The 22,545-nt window shown below is 39.8% G+C and overlaps 1 protein-coding gene across 13 annotated transcripts in view; it reads left to right on the forward strand.

The window, feature by feature from the left end:
• Nucleotides 1–4,824: 4,824 nt before the first annotated feature.
• Nucleotides 4,825–22,545, forward strand: part of FBXO34 (F-box protein 34) — an 87,550-nt gene continuing 69,829 nt past the window's right edge. For 5 of the 13 annotated variants that reach the window (XR_008508134.2, XM_054513720.1, XM_054513719.1 and 2 more), the window contains exon 1: nucleotides 4,850–4,984. The gene's annotated coding sequence lies outside the window, so the exon portion shown is untranslated. Of the gene's footprint in view, nucleotides 4,985–5,075; nucleotides 5,371–5,442; nucleotides 5,463–7,696; nucleotides 8,899–22,545 lie in introns of those variants that run through there. The other 8 variants (XM_064571087.1, XM_045900917.3, XM_064571088.1 and 5 more) reach the window with 6 other exon arrangements.

Here is a 22,545-nt window from a genome sequence, read left to right on the forward strand (position 1 = left end):
TCTAAAGGACTTTTTTGAAGAAATTAAAATTATTTAAAAAAATTATCTGTGTATCTATCAATATGTCCTCCCCCGCCCCCTGCACCCCCCGCCGTAAAGAGAGTTTCTTGGTTTTTAGCTTTTATCAGATTTTCATGGGGCCACAGATCCAAAAAAAGGATAAGTAGTATGGTTTTCTGGTTTCAGTACTTATTCCACTTTATGTAGGTCTCTCACAATCCACATCTCAATTATGAGATTTGGCAGTTTGCTGCCTTTGTCCTTCTGCTTCTCTTTAGTTGTTCTTCAATTTATCACGAATGAAGTCATTTCTCATGGTTGAGTAGCCTCTGCCTAGCTCCCCAGTGCCACCACCATGCTTCATACATGCATATGGGCTCAGGGCTTTAAGCATGCTCCAGTGACTTTTTTTCTAGGCCTATTTAAGTGCATGCCTTAACTTGGTAAACTTGAAAGCACTTTTTCTTTTTCTTTTTTTTTTTTTTTGAGAGAGAGTGAGGGAGAGGGCAGGAGTAGAGGGTAGGGGTAGGGGCAGAGGATAGGGAGAGAGAAAGAATCTTAAGCAGGCTGGATGCCTAGCATGGAACCCAACACTGGGCTCTATCTCACGACCCCGAGATCATGACCTGAGCTGAAATCAAGGTTCAGACACTTAACTACTGAGCTACCAAAAAACCCTTCTTTTTTTCTTATTTAAGCTTCATAGTAATACAGTTAAATAGGTAGGGAAAGGCATTCTCACACTCAGTGACTTAGTTCTACAGTAAAGATGGACCTATATGTAAAATCTAATGGAGTCTGTCTCTTGCTTTCCTTTTTACTGCAGTAGAGGATGTAAATTTGGTTAAGGATGAAGAGTTTGGGGGTGTCGAGGAAGATGAGATGGTGGGAGTGAGCTTATTAAGGAATAAGTGGAAGGTTCTTAGTTGGGATTTTTTTTTTTTTTTCTGAGCAGAGAGGAATAATGAAACCAAATCTTTTTTTTTTTTTTAAGATTTATTTATTTATTTATTTGAGAGAGAGAATGAGATAGAGAGAGCATGAGGGGGGGAGGGTCAGAGGGAGAAGCAGACTCCCTGCTGAGCAGGGAGCCCGATGTGGGACTCGATCCCGGGACTCCAGGATCATGACCTGAGCCGAAGGCAGTCGCCCAACCAACTGAGCCACCCAGGCGCCCCGAAACCAAATCTATACAAACAGGCCCATTTGATTTGATATGTTTGCTGGTTTGAGATAATTAAATTTTAATCATTGATGGAATAACCAAAGTTGTATGCTACATATATCTAGGACATTTCTGCTGCTGTGCCATCTCAGGCCACCTTAATCTTGTTCCTCTTTCAGCTCCTTTTCAGTGCTGTGGCCTCACTGTGCCACACTGATGCCTTTTTTGGGGAGCTCCCTCCTGAGAGCCTGTCACAGGGTCTGTGGCCTGATGCACTGCACTGGTTCTGGTAGCTTTGTTTTTTGTTTTCTCCACTGTGTAAATGGAGAAAGAGAATCAAGGGAGCAACTTGCCTAAAATGGTTTCACTGCCTCCTCACCTAATCTTATTTCTCCCAAATTCGTGCTATTCAAAGTGTGGCCCGCTTGCCAGCTTTAGGACGAGTCTGTGATAAGAACAGAAATTAAGGGGCGCCTGGGTGGCTCAGTTGTTAAGCGTCTGCCTTCGGCTCAGGTCATGATCCCAGGGTCCTGGGATCCAGCCCCGCATCGGGCTCCCTGCTGGGCGGAGAGCCTGCTTCTCTCTTTCCCTCTGCCTGCCTCTCTGCCTACTTGTGCTCTCTACCTCTCTGTCAAATAAATAAATAAAATCTTAAAAAAAAAACCACCACAGAGATTAAGAAGGGGCGCCTGTGTGGTTCAGTTGGTTAAATGTCCAACTCTTGATCTCAGCTCTGGTCTTGATCTCAGGGTCACGAGTTCCAGCCCCACGTTGGGCTCCATGCCGGGTATGGAGACTACTTAAAAAAAAAAAATCTTTGAAGAACAGAAATTGAGAGTAAGAGTTTTAGAAATTTTACTGGCAATTTGACAGAGTAATTTTTTTTTTTTAAAGATTTTATTTATTTATTTGAGAGAGAGACAATGAGAGACAGAGAGCATGAGAGGGAGGAGGGTCAGAGGGAGAAGCAGACTCCCCGCCAAGCAGGGAGCCCGATGCGGGATTCGATCCCCGGACTCCAGGATCATGACCTGAGCCGAAGGCAGTCGCTTAACCAACTGAGCCACCCAGGCGCCCTTGACAGAGTAATTTTATGTGTGCTGAGTTTAATAATAAAGAATTTGGGCTTTTATTTTGTCTTTTTAAACTTTCATTTTTCTAGTAGTTTTATTGTTTTATTGTATTTTACAAAACGACCAGTTCACAATGTATTAAGAAAAAAACCAAACTGGTCCTTAACCACAGTTTGAGAAACACTGAATTAGACCACAGAGACTTTTGAAAATAGGACTTTGGAAAATGAAGATGTACTATCTACATGCAAACCACTGTCATTTTAGTTTAATGATATCTCTGTCATGCTTTGTAGTTTCAATGTCTTTAACTCATCTGAAATTCCCCCAAATGATACAGTGACATGGTGAAAATGCTGGAGTCTGCTAAGTTTGGCTCTATGCCACCTACAATCCTGGCCAAATGGTTTAAGTCTTCGAGCCCTGGCCTCCTCATCTGTAATAACAACAGCACTCACCTCAGAGAGGTGTTTTTCTGATTAAATGGAAGAATATATGTAATACACAGAATAGTGTCTGGATCAAACATTGTAAATGCAATAAATGTTGGATATTAACCAGCTGCAGTAAACACTATTATAAAATGGAGATCATACTTAATCTATCATCATGAGAAAAGTACAGATTAACATGTTATAATTACCCATTAAACATTTAAGCAATATCACGTACAAGACCTTTTGGCGGATACCAGGATATAATCTTTGTCCTCCAGGAGTTTAGAATCTAGCAGAGGATATTAAATACACACATGGAAGATGTGTGTGGAGTAAAATCAAGGCCATCAGAGGAAAAAATGAAGTAAATCAATTTTTTTGATTCCTCTAAGGAAGCAAGAGGTTTTAAAGAGGACAATGTTTGAGATGAACCTAAAAGGATGGACTGATGTTTTAGAACTTTGAATGAAATATGACACAGAGAAGTTTCAAATGATCATGATATATTAAGCTAATATTGATTGGATATTAAATCAGACATAATGATTGATGTCAATATGTACAGTATGAGCCCCTCCCCAATTTTTATTAAAATTATTCATATAAAGGCCTAGATGGAGAAATTAAATGATTCTTTCTTGGTGGTGAGATTATGGGGAATATTTGTTTTCCTTATTCTTTTAATTTTTTTAAAAAAAGTTTTTTTGATATTTAAGATTGTATAAATATGTATTTTACCAGAGTAGTTTTAAATTTTTTATTTTATTTTATTTTATTTTTTACAAAACTACTTTTTAAAGGGCTGGGTCAAATCAAAGCTGCTAATTTAAGTATAACTTGGTACAACCTTTACAAAATCATTTTGGCAGTTTGTATTAGTAACTATAAATGTTTGGATATACTTTTACCTAATGATTTCATTTCTGGGTATTTATCTTAAAAAATCTACATTCATGAATGTCCTGTGATTTCTTTGTAACGGCAAAGAGAGAAGGGAATAAGTTATGTCTAAGAATAGAGAATTCAGTAAATTTTCCATGTCCACTTAATATAATTTTATACAGCTGTTAAAATGCTGATGAAGCTTATGAGAAATATGAAAAATGCTTAAACATGTGAAAAAACAGGACCCAAAAACTGTGTGCACTCTATGATAACAACATTGTAAAATAAATATGCATGGGACAAAATATCTAAAAGAAAATACACCAGATGCTGAGAGTGGCCATGTTTGTGTGAAGGAATTTTTCTTTATTGTCCTCATGTTCTACAATGCAGTTAAAATTATTTTTACAATGAAAGCAATTATTTTAAAGCCTGGGTATAAAAAGTTTCCTCAGGGGCGCCTGGGTGGCTCAGTCGTTAAGCGTCTGCCTTCAGCTCAGGTCATGATCCCAGGGTCCTGGGATCGAGCCCCACATCTGGCTCCCTGCTCCGCGGGAAGCCCGCTTCTCCCTCTCCCACTCCCCCTGCTTGTGTTCCCTGTCTCACTGTGTCTCTCTCTGTCAAATAAATAAATAAAATCTTTAAAAAAAATAAAAAAAAATAGTTTCCTCACTGACACTCTGATTTGAAAGTACTAAATTAATTGAGTATTAATTACCTATTCTATATATTCCTTTATAGTTCCTTAAGCTTCTACAGACCACATTTTGAGACTGTCTCTCTAAAGTTTATCTATGTGCGGTCGTCCTGCCATGATTTGCATAGAAGCGAATGACAGAAGGGACTCTCCTTTTACAAATGAGAACTCTGAAATCCAGCCTTCTAAGCTGGTAGCAGAACCAAAATTGGAACCCAAGTCTACGAGGATATTTAATAGCATTTAATACCATTTGCAGCTCCAGATCCACCCATGAGTGCTAATAAACTGGTCTGATCTATTGACTGAACATTGGCGTTGCTACCTTTCCGGCTCGCCTGAGGGTTTGATTCCTTTCCTGGAGCTTTCGCTCTTCTCCACCACTCGGGGGCCCGCAATACTTCACGGTTTTTAAGTCCCTCACTCTTTCCGTGCCCAGCGTCCGCAGTACCGCAGAACACCCGGCAGGAGTCGCTGCAGCCCCCTCCCCCCCGGTACCGCGGCCCCTCCCCTGGCCAACCGTCGATTGGGCCGGCGCGTGACGTCACGCCGTTTTAGCCAAACAAATGGGTTTCGGGGCGAGCGTTGGGCTCCGCCGCGCCGCGCTGGGCGCTCGGTCCGCCTCAGCGGTGGGGAGCGAGCCAGGCCTCCCGCCGCCGCCGCCGCCGCCGCCGCCGCATCGGGGTGTGCAGCCCCGGGCCAGGCCCCGGCCGGGGCAGGAGCGCAGGTGGGTTGGGGCCGCGGTGGGGCGTGGCGTGAGGGCAGCGCGGTCGGGGTCCTGCGGCGGCGGCCACGGTGGCCGCTCCCCGCCCCCTCCCGCCGCCTGCCTGCGCTCCCCGGGCGCGGGGCGGGTGGGGGCGGGGGCGCCGCCCGCGGGTCCCGGGCTCGCGGCGCGCTCGGCGCGTCTGTGGTAAGGGCCCGGCGGCCCGTGCCTCCTCCCGGGCCGGTCTCAGCCAGCGCACTGGCCGGGCGCTCGGCGCCCCCGCGGGCCAAGGAAGGTCGAGCGGGCCGGCAGGCGGCAGCCGGGTCCCGGGTCCGGGCTGAAGCTCAGGAGATCACGGATAGGCCGTGAGGAGGCACTGGACCGGCTCTCTCCAACCTCCTTGCCCCGCGGTAGGTGAGGAAGTCGAGCTCTGGGTGGGGGTCGCCTCCCCTGGTCGCGCCCGCCTGGGCTCGGCCACCCTGTCCTTTCCGCCCCGGCGCAGGTGAGCTGACGCCTGCCCTTAATCTTCCTTGGGGACTGGGCAGGACGGGGGCTCGGAAGCTTCTCTCGCCTCCGGGCTGGCGCAAGTCGACTGCGGGTCGGCCCCAGTCAGCGATGAGGTCATAGTACTCTGGGTCCTCGTGTCTGTGACGTCAAGGGTTTCCAAGAGATGGGCTGTGATGTCACAGCAGGCCCCGGCTTGGACCTTGGCGCGCGGAAGGGCGGGGAAGACCAGGAGGGGAGAAAAAGGAAGTTCAGTCTTCTGTTGACGCCTGGAATCGCAGCGGATTTGAATCGAAAGTGGTTCGATATCCAGCATTTCACAGTTGTAATAGTTGTCAAGTTCTTTAACATCATTTCAAGCAAGCCTTGTTAGTACAGCTCAATATAAGACATGATTTAGAAAAATCTAAGGAGGTTTGGGGGGTTGAGTGTTTAATGTAAATGCCTTTCAGGAAGCTGACCTCATAGTTTGATGGTTTGTGATTGGAATTGCTGAAGAAATAGAACCAGTTGGAGTGCTGATAATTCAATTTGCCTTACTCTTTTTTGCTACAGTCTTGAAATTATATACGGTATCTGCTTGTTTGCGTTTTTGTTAGAGAGTGGCTAGGAAGAGGGAGAGCAGATCTTAAATGAACTTTTTCTGTTGTGGAGGGATGGGGAGGGAAGTGTGAATTAATCCAGTATTCTTTTAAAATAATAATTACCTAACGATTTAATTTATCGAGGTTGTCTTTGTCCTTTGCTGTCATGGATAATTGAGGGTTTCCTATGGTTATAACTCATCAACAAGCCGTTTTCTTGCTTTCCTACTAAGACTGGGCTATGACAGTAACATTCCCAGGATGGCTTGTCTGGACAAGTAACTAAAATTTTGTGTGTATTGCTTTCAAATATGAAACTAACAGAATTTCATTAAAGTGCCTTGTCTGTGGATATTGTTTTTCTTCCAAAGCTTTCAAATGAGATCAGGCGACACCAGAAAAGAAGTGAGTCACTTGCCATTACTGACCCTTTTCAGGTATTTCAGCATATCAGTTTAATTTCTTCCTCTTTATAGGATCATTTAAATAGAGTCTAGTTTGAAAGGTAGTTGCCTTAAAATTGAAGCATAATTACAATTTAGGGTCTTCAGCAGGAAGCTTGGGTAGGAGTCCTCAGGCCTTCCTCATTGATGTTGATTTGTAATGGTAGTTTTTTGTTGTTAATACTTCATCTCCATTTGCTCTTTAAAAGTGATAAGGGATTGTCTTTCTGGATTTTGCACCAACATGCTGGTGGAAGTTATGCTGTGTACATTAACATAGGAAATGAAAGCAAAAATTTACTCTCATTAATTGTTGAATTTGACTGGAAGTTCACAAAAGAAGGCTTACTTCTAAATCTCATTTTGATCCTCACTCACCATACCCTGGAAATTTGGCAGCATTGTGTGTAATACTGAAAGTTTTTTTTTTCTTTTAAGATATTAGGAATTATATGTTAACAATGTTGATCGAAGGCTCAAGACAAAATTTGAGGCTTTGGATCCTCAAGACTGATAGTTACAGAGTTAAGGTGGAACTGCTGATAGTGAGGGTGTTAGCCTACTCTTAAGATGAAAGGATCATGGAAAGATACTATGTAATGAAATTGAAGGAGGTTCAGAAGGACACTTGCATGTGTCTTTTCCAAGTAACATTTCTGGGGCAGGCTTTGTGGCTCTGTGTAAATTAAGTGTACTTGTGTATGTGGGAAGAGATGAAAGTTAAACTAAATGTGAGTTGAAAGACATTTAATAGTAATAATAATAATAATAATAATAATGATAAAATAGCCCTGCTTTGCATGCTTTTTTCCCTCTATTGTGTTTAGTAGTTACAAATTTTTTTTCCTAATAGAAAATGAGATAATAGGTTGAGAATAATGTCTTCAGTGTATTCTGATGTGATTGAGGGACAATGACATTTAAAAAAGCCAGCTTATGTATACAGTTTATAACTGTTTAACAAGCCATAACTCTTCTGAAACATTTTTACAGCTTGCTTCTACCTTTGGCAGGATGTTTTTCTACCCAGGCCTTGAAGTTTTGAGTCTAGTAGCTTTTACCTCTTATAAATGGGAATTTATTTGAAATCGGGTTTATTATTATTTTATTTATTTATTTATTTATTTATTTATTTATTTATTTATTTATTTATTTATTTATTTTTTAATCTATTCATGAGAGTCAGAGAGAGAGAGAGAGAGGCAGAGGCAGAGGGAGAAGCAGGCTTCCCACCTAGCAGGGAGCCCAATGCGGGACTCGATCCCGGGACTCCAGGATCACGACCTGAGCCGAAGGCAGACGCTTAACCATCTGAGCCACCCAGGCGCCCGGGGTTTATTATTATTTTAAAATGTCATGTTATTTTATTCAGTTACTGCACTTGAAAGGACGAAATCATTCATTAGTGACTATAGCATCTTTTGGACAGGTAAAGCAAATATGAAGAATGAAAGTGCTGTATTTTGTGCATTTTCCAAATTATTTGGATATGTTTATTGGATCAGTTCTGTGAACACATAGAATTTAAATTCCTATGCAAAATTTCTACTTTATTTTTTGAACTTAAACTTATGCTCAGTTTAATTTGGAGTTTTGATATTCTAGTAAGCCTTAATCTTGTTTCAATATTTGTTGGGGGAGAACATACTAATCGTTAGAGACATCATTTAGTGTTACCTTCCAAAATTTGCAGCTGTTTAGAACCAGATACTTGAGGGACGCTACTGTGGCATAATGAATGCCTTCCTTGTTAAGTCATGTGTGACAAAGGCAAAATTCAGCAAGTGCATAATCTACAGTCCTTTGGAAGCATCAACAAGAAAGAGCAGATTAATTCCAAATGCATTTAGGTTATCTGGAAATTGAATTCTTGTCATTCTTTATCTTTGTATAATTTAACTTTAGTTGATGTTTATGGTATTTTGAAGCTGATGAACGTACTATATTATCTAGGAGAGTACTAATGATTAAAATGTAGGTGTTTCTTAACATTAGCTGAAAGAGTTTATCAACCTATCATTTCCAACTCCATCTTCTAGTTAGCTCTCCACAGAGGAGCCTCCAGATCTTCTCCTTTTAAATATTCAACTTCAGAATCCTAGCACATACATTTCCTGTCCTCAGGATAATGTAGGTATAAATATGAACCTAAGCATTAATATGTGTGATTAAATATTATTATAAGGCATGGGTTTCATTCATCTAACAGACAATTTTTGAATACCTCTATACCAGGTACTCAGCCAGGGACTGTGACATGCAGATGAATTGTCCTTGCTGCAAGGATCCTTGACCTTTGTGTTAATATTCCCTTGCCATGGAGGGCCATGGGTTTGAGGAGCCAGAATTGGACAAAGAGGATGAGCCATTTATGTTATGCCAGATTGGCCAGAGGTCTCATCTCAAGGTCAGTTTAAGGAGGTATTTAGAAACTCAGGTGAAAAGAATGGGGAACAGATTATCATATAGGCAAAGGGTCCAGACTCCACAGATTTCGATTATTCCAAAATGAATGGAGCTTAGTGAGTGAGCACTTTCTTTGAGTCAAGAGCAAGCGCTCAAAGCCAAAACTAGTCTGTGTAGGCAGTCTAAAATTAGAGCTAGAGTGAAGAGGTAGAATCCAGACACCCCACTCTGAGGTATGTATGTACGTTCTCTTTCTTCTGTAAGGATGTTCCTTTATTTTTTTTAATTTATCTTTTTAAAGATTTTATTTATTTATTTGACAGAGAGAGACACAGTGAGAGAGGGAACACAAGCAGGGGGAATGGGAGAGGGAGAAGCAGGCTTCCTGCCGAGCAGGGAGCCCGATGTAGGACTCGATCCCAGGACCCTGGGATCATGACCTGAGCCAAAGGCAGATGCTTAACCAACTGAGCCACCCAGGCGCCCTGTTCCTTTATTAATTATTTTCATTCCTTTTCTTGACAAACCTGCAAAATATGTGAGCCTCTCACAGCCTTCATTTCCACTTTATTTTTATTTTTTTAGAGATCTTATTTATTTATTAGAGTGAGCGAGCGAGAGAGCACAAGCAGGGGGAGTGGGAAAGGGAGAAGCAGGCTCCCCGCTGAGCAGGGAGCCCGACCACCCCTGGGATCAAGACCTGAGCCGAAGGCAGACACTTAACTACTGAACCACCAGGCGTCCCTTCCCTGACATTTTATTTTGAAAAATTTTAATCACAGAAAAGTTACAAGAATTGTTTGTTGAACAATTGAATACCTAAGTACCAACAAACGTAGATTCTATAATTTATAATTCATATTTTGCCATATGTACTTAGCTATCCATGCATCCTACACTCCCTCTCTTTATCCTTCATCAATCCATCTTCTATTTAGTTGTATTTTTACTCCCAAATACTTAAGTGTGCCTATCATGAACTCTTTGTTTACTTGTTTTTTGTTTTTTTAAGAGTGAGAGTGCACGAAGGCCGGGGGTACAGGCAGAGGAAGAGAGTGAGAATCTTAAGCCCCACTTAGGGCTGATCTCAAGACCCTGAGATCATGACCTTAGCTCAAATCAAGAGTCAGACGCTTAACTAAGCCACCCAGGCACCCCTGTTTACTTGTTTTAAGGTAAAATTTATATACAGTAAAATGTACAAATCTTATGTATACCATAGCCTAACCTTGGACAAGTTCATACATCTTTGTAACCTATAACCCTGTCAAGATATTAAACATTACTATCACTAGAGAAAGCTCCTTCATGTACCTTCCAAGTCAATTTGATTAACTTTATAATCTTCTGCAGTCTTACTTCCACCAGTTTCTTCTGAAACTAGCTGTTCAAAGGTCCTATTTTGTTAGCACATTTGAGTAGCATTGTGCTAGGTGTTCAGAATGTAAAGAAATGAAGAACACAACTTCTATTTTCTTTAAGCTTACAATTCATTTTGGGTTTTAGTTAGGGGTTGGTGTCTGAAAAGAGATAAGTAAATGTTATATGAATTCAGAGAAGGCAACTGGGTCTGCCAGAGAAAGCTTCCTAGGTATGGGTCTTGAATTGGGCCTTAATTTTAGAATCCAGAGAAGAGTTGGGTTTTGGTTTGTTTTTTATTTAAATAGATTGTATGATTTGAAGTTAGAAGTTATTGTATTAAGGAACAGTAGCAGGGGGGATGGGTTAGCCTGGTGATGGGTATTAAGGAGGGCACGTATTGCATGGAGCGCTGGGTGTTATATGCAAACAGTGAATCGTGGAACACTACGTCAAAAACTAATGATGTACCGTAGTACTGTATGGTGACTTAACATTACATTAAAAAAAAAAAAGGAATAGTAGCAGACAAGTGTGGTTGGGAGTGAGTATAAACATTATTTTATACCCAATGATAATTTTTGAAGAAGAAAGTAATGTAAAAAAACAGATTAGGGGCACCTGGGTGGCTCAGTCGGTTAAGGCATCTGCCTTCAGCTCAGGTCATGATCCCAGGGTCCCTGCTCCATGGGGAGTCTGCTTCTCCCTCTTTCTCTGCCTGCCCTCCCCCTGCTTGTGCTCTCTCTCTCTCTTTCTCAAATGAATAAATAAAAATCTTTAAAAAAAAACCATTAAATTTTTATCTTGTTTGTTATCTCTGGTATTTGTGTAGATGACTTCATTTTTTGAGTTCTCTCCTTTTCTTGGTTCTTTGTCTGTCTGGTTTCTCAGCTATGCTGGCATTTCTTTCTCTTCCAGATTTAAATTATTGAAAGGTTTTTCTTGACTGTTTATTGTGTTCTTTGGTATCTGACCCTTAGCTGTTAGGGCTTCTCAATTATAATTCCAGGTCATGGCCACATCTGTATCCATAAGCTGTTAACTCTTACTAGGTTTCTGACTGCTAATAGGATGCTGCTTTTTGTATGTCCCTGTTTACTTTGTACTTGTTCAAGAGTCTGTAGCAAGAGCATTTGTTTTAAGTAGTTGTAGCAAATGGGATTTATTAAGAAAGAAAGATGTACCCCTGGGCTGAATGAATAGACTAGAGAGAGCTTTTAGGAATAAACCCCAGAATGACACTGCGGAATTTGCCTGCTCAGGGAGCTACTGCCATCGAGGACCATGTTGTTGAATCAGAAAGCTGCTGCCACCATACCTGACAGAAGTTTAACTTCCTAAAAAAAAGGTAGTTTAACTTCCTTGGGCATAACTATCATTACATGTTATTTTTTGCCCTACATATCTTATGCAGGTATGTCTGCTTAGCCACACTTAGGTCAAATGTGAAACCTTAGTTTCAAGGGCATCTGGAAAATGTAGTTTTTAGTTGTTCAGTCTCTATAAAACAGGAAATCTATGTGAGAATGGATTGAAGTACTGAGTGACACTCAGTTTGTGAAAAACTAAACTCATTTTCCCCAGATTCCCTCAGTGTAACAAAGTCAAGTCTTTCAAAATTTTGCTGTTTCTGTGCAAAGACCATGGGTATTGTTCTAGTTTCCTGAGATAGGAACTATTGAAATCAATTGTACCATTTAGATTTTATGTTCTGGGTATAACAAAACCAATTCAAATTTATTAGCTCACAATACTGTAAAGTCCAAAGGTGAAGCTTGATAAATTGTACTTATGTGATCAGAATTTCATCTTTCTCTCTTTTCCTTTATTTAATGAGCTCTGCTTCTGATATGTTTGTCCCTTTGTGGTCCCAGCATGTTTGTCAGCAGCTCAAGGTCTAGGTCCTCATGCCAACAAATCCAGAGGGGAGGGATGAGTGCTTCAGCAGAAGCTGTAGGGCAGGGCTCTTGACCTTTGTTCCTTCCTCCACTCCTTTGGCAGTCTGAAGCCTATAGGACTCTTCGTGGGTTATGTTTATTTTATTTTAATTTTATTTTTAAAAAACAGTTAAGAGTAACAGTATTTCACCGGTGGCCCTCAAGGCTGGCCAACCTCATCCCAACTTGTGGAGGGGGTGGGGCACCAGTGTCCTCCCACTCATTTTACACCTCTCCTGTCACTTCACCATGCCAGACTAGAGTGAAGCTCAACAGGGTCGTCTTTCCATGTTCCCTTGGCTGTGGTTTTGCTGGATAGTAGGTAGGGACAGTGGGAATCTTGTTCCTGTGCATCACTAATTATTAGGTGGTGAGGCATTTGGCTACCTTAAGAGAGTCCTAGTTACTCCCATGATTTACCCAGGCTTCATTGAATTTCTTCACTTTGACATTTAGAGCACTGGCCAGAAATCACATCATGTCAACACCCGCCGAGGGCCTTCACAACTATTTTTAAATAAAGTACATGGGTCTAACAAAGAGCAGTTATATTAAAATACCATTATCAAAATATTTTTAAAAAATTGTAAGAGAGTATGTGCTTCTTTGTTAAATAATAAGATTTAGTATGGCTCTAATAATTTCCAAGTAGTGATGAACATTGTCACTACTTGTGTCTGCAACCAATGGTAATGTGATAGGAAACTATCTGTGATTTCTGCGGGTAACAGAGTGGTGTTACTAATATTGTGATCTGTTGACTGGACTCACAAAAGGACATGCTAAATTTCAGTTAAATTTAGTGAAGTTAAAGATCTCTTTCACCCCCTCATCTGAGCTTAGACACCCTGAGTTCTATATCTAAACCTTTTGGGGGATCTGTGCACTTCAGCTTAAGAAGTGTAGCTAGAAGAGAGTTTCTCTTCCTGGAAGTCCCAGCAGATGTCTTGTGTATCTCATTGACTTTGGGTTAAATTGACATTTCTGAATCAACCACTAAGGCCAGATAAGATTTGGTAACTGGTTTAGCCAGCCTGGGCCTACCCCTGGAGCTGAGGTGTTGGGGTCATTGCTACCTATACAGCATGATGGCTTAGCTTTTTTTTCCTGAGGGAAATTAAGGGGCTACTGGATGTTGAGTAGCAAATAGTAGATGTCATCCTTAATTCATCCCCTCTCCTTTGCTCCCATAGTCAACCAGTCATTAAATTTTAGTGAATCTTTCAGTTGGATTTGTCTTTCCCTTGATCAGTCTCTCTGCTAACATTCTAAGCCTCCAGTATGGAGCATATGGGATAGTCCATTGGGTTGCAAAAAGAAAAGTATTGGAACTTCTAGTTATTTTTTTCATCCTTTTAGTATTTATTTTTGTGTTTGTTTTATATTGTATGTAAAACAGAGAAGTTTGGTAGTACATGCATAAATGTAAAATTTAGAAGTATATACATTTATGTGGGTGCATGTTAAAAATCATGGGAGTGGGAGGGTCAGAAAAGTTGAGATAACCATAGAGCAGTGCTGTTCAGTTGTTCAGTAGAAATATAATGTGAGCCATATGTAATTTAAAATTTTCTAGATTACCACATTAAAAATGGTAAAAAGAAACATCTGGAAGTAACTTTAAAAATGTTATTTAACATAATATATCCGAAACAGCAGGATTTGAACAGGTAGTCAATATAAAAAATTACTGAGATAGTTTACGTTCTTTTTTTTCATGCAAAGTCTGAAATTTGAAGTTCATATTACATGTAAAGATTAACTCAGTTAAGACAGGTGATATTTCAGATGCTCAAAAACCAGGTGTGGCTAGTGGCTTCTGTATTGGATAGTATAGATTTAGACCAATGATCATTCTGGTTTTAGATTTCTGTAATTGTCTCTGTAGTTTTCATAAATCCATTATTTACTCTCTTCAGTCTTTTTGTACACTTGCTGGGTTAATTGAACAAAAATCCCACTGGGATTTTACTTTCCCGAATCACATTTAAAAGTAGCTTTCAAGACTTTTCATAAGGTGGTTCATCCCATCTTTCTTCCTCACCTGTTTCTGGGACTGCCTGCAACAAACCTGGGGTTCAATTAGGTAGTTTTCTCAGCTGTGCCTTCCCTTTCCATTTCTGCAAATATAATCATCCATTATGAGGAGCCTGTTCCCATAAAACCTTGGACTCTCCAATTCCTCTACAATCTATTTCCGGAGCTGCCACTGTGTATATTAAGTACTCAGCCGCACCCTAGCACTTCATCATATACCGTTGTTTATTGTTATTGTTTCATAAATATTATTAGTCTTATCTCCCTTACTAAATACTAAGCTTCATATCTTATGTCTCCAAACTGTAATTACATAGTTAAAGGCTTAGCTTTTCCCCTTCATCTTTTTTTTTAAAGTTTATTTATTTATATCTACACTCAATGTAGAGCTCGAACTCACAATCCTGAGATCAAGAGTCGTATATTCGTTCCTCTGACTGAGCCAGCCAGGCGCCGCTTTTCCCCCTCATCTTTAAGGGGGGATTTAAATTTATCTTTACATTTTTTGAAATTCTGTTTTGTTTTCTACTCTGCTGGTTAACTTAGACACCTTCTAGCAAATTCAGTTGCAGGAGTTTATGTATTGAAGTATTCATTTGGTTCTTGAAAATGAAGGAATTTAATTTTGTTTATAAAGTAGTCTACTTGAAGCTGTAAGATCACTCTTGGAACTACAGTAGGGAATTATTGATTAGCTGGAGTTTCTGAAGATGAAATTTGAGTTTGGTAAGGAAGTCTCAAAGGACACATTTGCTCTATTGTCCAGGAATCAAGAGTGGCAAACTTGTTTCCTAAGTAGGCCAAGAGATTTTATTTCAAGTTCAGGATTATTCTCTGGAGGTTCGTGGTACTTTCTGCACCCTGGTCACTTTAGCCCTAGGGGATAGGTTTCTCTAGTTCAGGCAGTCTTCTAGTTGAAGAGCTCTACCATCCATTACAATGTTTTAGCTCATTTGGAATACTACAAAAAGGATGACGAAAATGGATCCTGAAAATAAGTCTGAAGAAGATCATATACATAGCTTTATGTTTTACAAATCCTATCTTTCATTTGATATTTTCTTTGCCTGTTTTATATTTAACATGTTATATGATTATCTTGGTAAAATAGCTATATACCAACATTTTTAACTTGTGGAATTTCAAGGCCTATTTGTTTACTATTCATTTACTAAAAAAAGTGCAGTATGTTTTAGATGCCAGGCATGTAAGCGCATTAGTTAACTTCTGTCACTTTTTCTCTTAGCACTATTTTACAAATCTTCTATATACTCTTTGGCAAATAGCAGTCCTTTTTTTAAGATTTTATTTATTTGTCAGAGAGAGAGTATAAGCAGGGGGGGGCAGCAGGCAGATGGGGAAGCAGGCTGCCCACTGAGCAAGGAGCCTGGGATCAGGACCTGAGCCCAAAGCAGATACTTAACCAACTGAGCAACCCAGGTGTCCCTGGCAAATAGTAGTCTTTAAGAATATATTCTTTTGTCTTATTGTTTAACACCCTGTGGGTTTTCCTCTCTTTTTGGCAAATATCATTAAGTAAAATTGTTTTTGTTTGGATATTTATTAATTAAAATATATTAACATCTGGAAAGTTCACATTTTTTTTTTAAATTAGCAGGAGGTTATAAGTTTTCCTCAAAACATAACTTTACATTCAAGTTGCATATATTTGTAAGACTGTAGTATAAAATATTTTTACACTTAAATATTACAGTTATAAAACATTTTAGAGCTACTGATTTTTTTTTTTAAATTGATGGTCTTGAAATTTAAGTGAAAACTCAAGCCATGTTAGTAACTGCTTTATTTCTGAATTGAAAAAATGAATTATTTTCTCCCGTCTTTATTTGATCTAGAGGCTTAGCTTTTGCATTACTGATCTACCCAAAATATTCTTGGGTATTTTACCAAAAAAATTACGAGATTCTTACTGTAGTTGTTATCTTGTTTTGTGAATCTACCTTGTCTATCCTGCTTAAATATTAATTAAACTCTTAGTAGAGAATGAGGAGTTGTAAAGCTTTTAAGAATTGTTGCTTTATGAATATCTCATGGATTTCCCCTTTAAAGGGACATAAAAACAAGGGCAGCATGCTTCTTTAAAAGATACAATTAATTTTGAAGATTAAAATTTGCTTGCCAACTCATTTGTTGGACTACTTAAATATTATGATTTTATGTTATTAAAGGTCTGTTCATATGTCCCCCAAGTGTTTCTAAGGATTTCTTTTACCAAAAACTTGAATTTTTCTCTTGTTTAATGGCTCTGGTTTAAATGTATTACCTCTTAACCACAGTCCTAATTCAGTGGGAATTCCTTTAAAAGTCTTAATTGGTTTCTTGAGCCAATCGCTTAAGGACTAGTCTGACAATTACTAATTTTTGTTTTCTGTAGAATCAGGTAAAAATTTGTTACATTGTTTATACCAAGAAAAAGGTAACAGGATTAACATATGCAAATTTTAGAAGTGTTAAAAAAACAGGGAAGGTCATTTTGGTAAATTTCTCAGAAATTTTCATTTTATTTCAGTTTCTAATCTGATTCACAAACTTTCACAGTTACTATTTGTAACTCTTCATAATCTATACTTACCTAACAAGATTGTTTCAGTTAATCAGAGAAAAAGCCTATTTGGCCTTCTTGATTTTGCTAGCTGCCTTTGTTTGTTCTTACTGAAAGTAGATAATGAGAAATTAAAAGATAATGTATTTCCGGCAGTAGAATGACCCCAGTGCTTGGGTTAAATGGGTTAAAATGTTTTCTTGTCTTTTTTCCTCGAAAGAAGAGTTCTCAGTACTCTCCTTGCCCCCCCCCCTTTTTAAGATTTTATTTATTTGAGAGAGAGAATGAGAGAGAGAGCACAAGAGGAGGGAGGGTCAGAGGGAGAAGCAGTCTCCCTGCTAAGCAGGGAGCCCGATGTGGGACTTGATCCCCAGACTCCAGGATCATGACCTGAGCCAAAGGCAGTTGTGTAACCAACTGAGCCACCCAGGCGCCCAGTACTCTCCTTGCCTTTTTCCTCCTTCCAGCATATTCTTTTGTCATTTTTGTGTCTAGTGGTTTTCTGGGTAATTAGTCCAGTGTGAGATCATGTTGAAACTAAAGTCAATGTAAGTCTTCAAATCATTAAAATCTGCATATACTAAAATTTCAAAAAATTTAAATGGAATATTTAATAGGATTAAAGAGCATTTATTTTTTGGATAGGTAATGTGTTCACATGGTTCAAAATACCAAAGGTGCAAAAAATGAGTTTTCTCCTCTCTTCTCTCTGTTGGGCATACTTTTCCCCTCACTGGGGGCAACAATTCTATTCTCCCTACCTTTTAAAAACCCTAAGTGGTAGTAGATTCTTCATACCATTATCTTGCCTTTTTCACTGATTTTTGTCCTTTACATATTATTATATGAAGAGTGTATTAGTGATAGAAAATCTAAACTAACAGTGGGTTAAACAACAAAGTACTTTTCTTACAAAGTTCAGATATGTGGTCTAGGGCTGGTATAGCACTCATGGTATTTCTCTCTCTTGTTCTGAGGCATGATGAATTGCACAGATATTAAGCAGACAGTTTGATGAGTTTGACAATTGTATATAATAAACCCTGCAGTCGAGAACCAGCCCTCTAGCCTGTTTTCATTCCTTACCCCACCCCTTGGCTCTTTCTGTACTATTACTGCTCCACTGTTTGTTGGCCATGTCTTCATTGACCTAGCTGGATCTCCGGCTATTGGAGCCCATTCCACACTGCAGGATGCAAGAAGGGGCAAAGGTTACATGCCAGCCTTTTTATAGGAAGATTTTTAGAAGCTGCCACTTCACTACATTTCCAATCGTGTTTCATTAGCCATATTCATAAATACAGGCATACCTTGTTTTATTGAGCTTCACTTTATTGTACTTTGCAGATTTTGCATTTTTTACAAAGTGAATGTTTGTGGTAACCCTGTGTTGAGCAAGTCTGTTGGTGCCATTTTTCCAACAGCATTTGGTCAGTTTGTGTGTCTGTGTCACATTTTGGTAATTCTTGAATATTTCAGGCTTTTTCATTATTCTGTTTGGGTGATTTGCGGTGAGTGATCTTTGATTGTAATTGCTTTGGGGTGCCATGAACTGTGCCCATATAAGATGGTGAACTCAATAAATGTTGTGTGTTCTGACTACTCCACTGACCAGCTGTTCCTTTGTCCCTCCCACTCCTTGGGTCTCTCCCTATTGCCTGAGACACAATATAGTGAAATTGGGCTAATTAATAAACCTACAGTGGCCTCTCAGTGTTCAAGTGAAGGGAAGAGTTACACATCTCTCACTTTGAAATCAAAGCTAGAAATGATTAAGCTTAGTGAAGAAGACATGTCCAAAGCTGAGACAGGCTGAAAGCTAGGCCTCTGTGCCACACAGCCAAGCTATGAATGCAAAGGAAAAGTTCTTGAAGGAAATTAAAAGTGCTACTCCAGTGAATATATGAATGAAGAGAAAACAAACAGCCTTATTGCTGATATGAAGAAAGTTTTAGTGGTCTGGATAGAAGATCAAACCAGCTACAACATTCCCTTAAGCCTAATCCAGAGCAAGGCCCTCACTCTCTTCAATTCTGTGAAGGCTGAAGGTAGTGAGGAAGCTACAGAAGAAAAGTTTGAAAGTAGCAGAGGTTGGTTTATGAGCTTTAAGAAGCCATCTCAATAACCTAAAAGTGCAAAGTGAAGCAACAAATGATGTAGAAGCTGCAGCAAGTACCCAGAAGATAGAGCTAAGATGATTAATGAAGGTGGCTTACACTCAACAACAGATTTTCAGTGTAAATGAAATAGCCTTATATTGGAAGAAGATGCCTTTTAGGACTTTGATAGCTAGAGGGAAGTCCATGGCTGGTTTCAAGTCTTCAAAGGACAGGTTGAGGGGCACCTGGGTGGCTCAGTTGTTAAGCGTCTGCCTTCAGTTCAGGTCATGATCCCAGGGTCCTGGGATCGAGCCCCACATCGGGCTCCCTGCTCTGAGGGAAGCCTGCTTCTCCCTCTCCCACTCCCCCTGCTTGTGTTCCCTCTCTCGCTGTCTCTCCCTCTGTCAAATAAATAAATAAAATCTTAAAAAAAAATCTTAAAAAACAAAAACAAAGGACAGGTTGACTCTCTTGTTAAGGGGCTAATGCTAATGATGACTTTAAATTGAAGCCAGTACCTGTTTACTATTCCAAAAATTCCAGGGTCCTTAAGAATTATGCTAACTCTACTCTGCCTGTGCTCTATAAATGGAACAACAAAGCCTCGATGACAGCATATCTGTTTACGACATGGTTTACCCAATATTTTGAGCCCACTATTGAGACCCACTTCTCAGATACTGAAATATCACTGCTCATTGGCCACCCGAGAGCTGTGATGGGGATGTTGTTTTCATGACTGCTAACACAGCATCCATTCTGTGGCCCATGGATCAAGGAGTCATTTCGACTCTCAGGTCTTTTTATTTAAGAAATCCATTTTGTAAGGCTGTAGCTGCCATAGATAGGTGTTCCTGGGCAACGTAAATTGAAAACCTTCTGGAAAGGAGCCACCATTCTAGATGTCATTAAGAACATTTGTGGTTCCTGGGAAGAGGTCAAATTATCAACATTAACTGGAACCTGGAAGAAGTTGATTTTAACCCTCATGGATGACTTTAAGGTGTTCAGCACTTCAGTGGAGGAAGTAACTGCAGAATGTGTTGGAAACAGTAAGAGAACTAAAATTAGAAGTGGAGCCCGAAGGGGCGCCTGGGTGGCTCAGTTGGTTAAGCGTCTGCATTCGGCTCAGGTCATAATCCCAGGATCCTGGGATCTAGTTCCACATTGGGCTCCTCGCTCAGCAGGGAGCCTGCTTCTCGTTCTACCTGCCACTCCCCCTGCTTGTGCTCTCTCTCTCTGACAAATAAATAAAATCTTAAAAAAAAATAGTGAAGCCTGAAGATGGGACTGAGTTGCTGCAATCTCATAATCAAACTTGAACAGATAGAGTTGCTTATACATGAGCAAAAGAATGGTTTCTTGAAGAGTCGACTCCTTCTGAAGATGAGGATTGTTGAAATGACAACAAAGGATTTAGAATATTACATAAACTTAATTGATAAAGCAGCAGTAGGGCTTGAGAGGATTGACTCCAATTTGTAAAGGAGTTCTGTTGGTAAAATGCTATTAAACAGCATTGCATGCTGCAGAGAACTTGTTTGTGAAAGGAAGAGTTAGTGTGGCCAACTTCATTGTTGTCTTATTTTAAGAAATTGCCACAGCAACCGCTGTCCTGATCAGTTAGCGGCCATCAACACAGAAGTTAAGATCCTCTACCAGCAAAAAAAATTAAGACTCACTGAAAGCTCCGATGATAGTTAGCATTTTTTAGTAATAAAGTATTTCGAAATTAAGGTATGTATGTTGCTTTTTTATTTTATTTATTTTTAAAAATTTTATTTATTTGTCGGAAAGAGAGAGCACACACAGGCAGGGGGAGTGGCAGGCAGAGGGAGAAGCAGACTCCCTGCTGAGCAAGGAGCTCAATGCGGGACTCGATCCCAGGACCCTGGGATCATGACTTGAGCTGAAGGCAGACGCTTAACCTACTGAGCCACCCAGGTGTCCCTCTATGTTGCTTTTTTAGACCTAATGTTGTTGCATACTTAATACACTACAGTATAGTGTAAACATAACTTTTATATGTACTGGAAAAGCAAAAAACTCATTTGACTTGCTTTATTGTATTTGCTTTATTGTGGTGGTCTGAACTGAACCCGCAATATCTCTGAGGTATGCCCCTACTTCACCGTAAACTGACAGGAAGACAAGTGAGTAATGTGTTTTTCAGGAGTTGCTCTCTTAAAATGCAGATTAGGGCACAAGGTTAAAATGCGATAATTTTTTTTTTTTTGCCCTCTTTCTCATGTACATTCCTTAACATGTAGAAACATGTTCCAGCTAATCTTAAAGTACCCCTTAACTTAATTGGGGAAAAAGAAAGTAATCAACAAATATATTCAATTTAGTTCCTTTTCCATAATATTTCTTGTGTTTCTCTTTCTAACCTTTTATTCTCCAGTTGCTGTGTGGGCTCGATAAATTATGTAAAATATATTCTGCTAAATTGTGATTTTTTATAGAATAATAAGTGGGTTTTTTTTTAAAGATTTTATTTATTTGTTAGAGAGTGGGCACATCAGCGCCCACAAGCAGGGGGCTGGGGGGGGGTTGGAGGGGGAGGGAGAGAATCTCCAGCAGATTTCCTGCTGAGCACAGAGCCAGAGGAGGGGCTCTAGCCCACAACCCTGAGGTGGTGACCTGAGCTGAAACCAAGAGTTGGACAGGCAAGTGACTGAGCCACCCAGGCACCCCAGAGAAATAAGTGTTTTTAAAATGTTTTTAACTCTGTAAAATAAACTTTTGGTTGGAACTTGAGGGAAAAAATTCATAGTAATTTTCCATACAACCAGGTGGTATTATGAGCTGTACTTACTTTTGAAATAGGAAATAACATTCAAAAAAGGATGTATACATATGTTTTCCCAAACTATATGATGTCTTAGAGAGCAGACACCTCATACTCAGCTATTGTAGCACATAGCATTGAACCTTTCACTTGGTAGATTGCATTTTTTCTCTAATTGAAGTGAATCTTGGGAAAGTGGTAGAAAAATTATTAGACTCCCAGTAGCAATGTATTGGTCCTTCAGGGGCAGAGGGGAGAAGCTATTTATATAATGTCGTTTTTTTTAAATATTTTTTTTTTTTTTTAAGATTTTACTTATTTATTTGAGAGAGAGAGAGAATGAGAGACAGCATGAGAGGGAGGAGGGTCAGAGGGAGAAGCAGACTCCCCGCCGAGCAGGGAGCCCGATGCGGGACTCGATCCCGGGACTCCAGGATCATGACCTGAGCCGAAGGCAGTCGCTTAACCAACTGAGCCACCCAGGCGCCCTAAATATTTTTTTTTTAAAGATTTTATTTATTTGACAGAGATAGAGCGAGAGAGGGAACACAAGCAGGGGGAATGGGAGAGGGAGAAGCAGATTCCCATGCTGAGCAAGGAGCCTGGTGTGTGTGGCTTGATCCCAGGACCCTGGGATCATAACTTGAGCCGAAGGCAGACACTTAACTGACTGAGCCACCCATGCACTGTATATAATGTCATTGTTAGTACTTTTGAAATTATCATCTATTTAGGTAAAGAAATTTAATGGGCTAATATCTATGCTCTAAAGAGAGACTTTTAAGATACTTTCAGTATAGTATCCCATTTTATCTGGAGGTCAAGTTTGTAATTTTTTTTTTTTTTTAAAGCCATGAAGCCC

Source organism: Mirounga angustirostris, unplaced genomic scaffold, assembly GCF_029215605.1.
Source record: "Mirounga angustirostris isolate CCGP_5_RB_7025 unplaced genomic scaffold, mMirAng1.0.hap1 SCAF_9, whole genome shotgun sequence".
Taxonomy (NCBI): Eukaryota; Metazoa; Chordata; class Mammalia; order Carnivora; family Phocidae; genus Mirounga; species Mirounga angustirostris.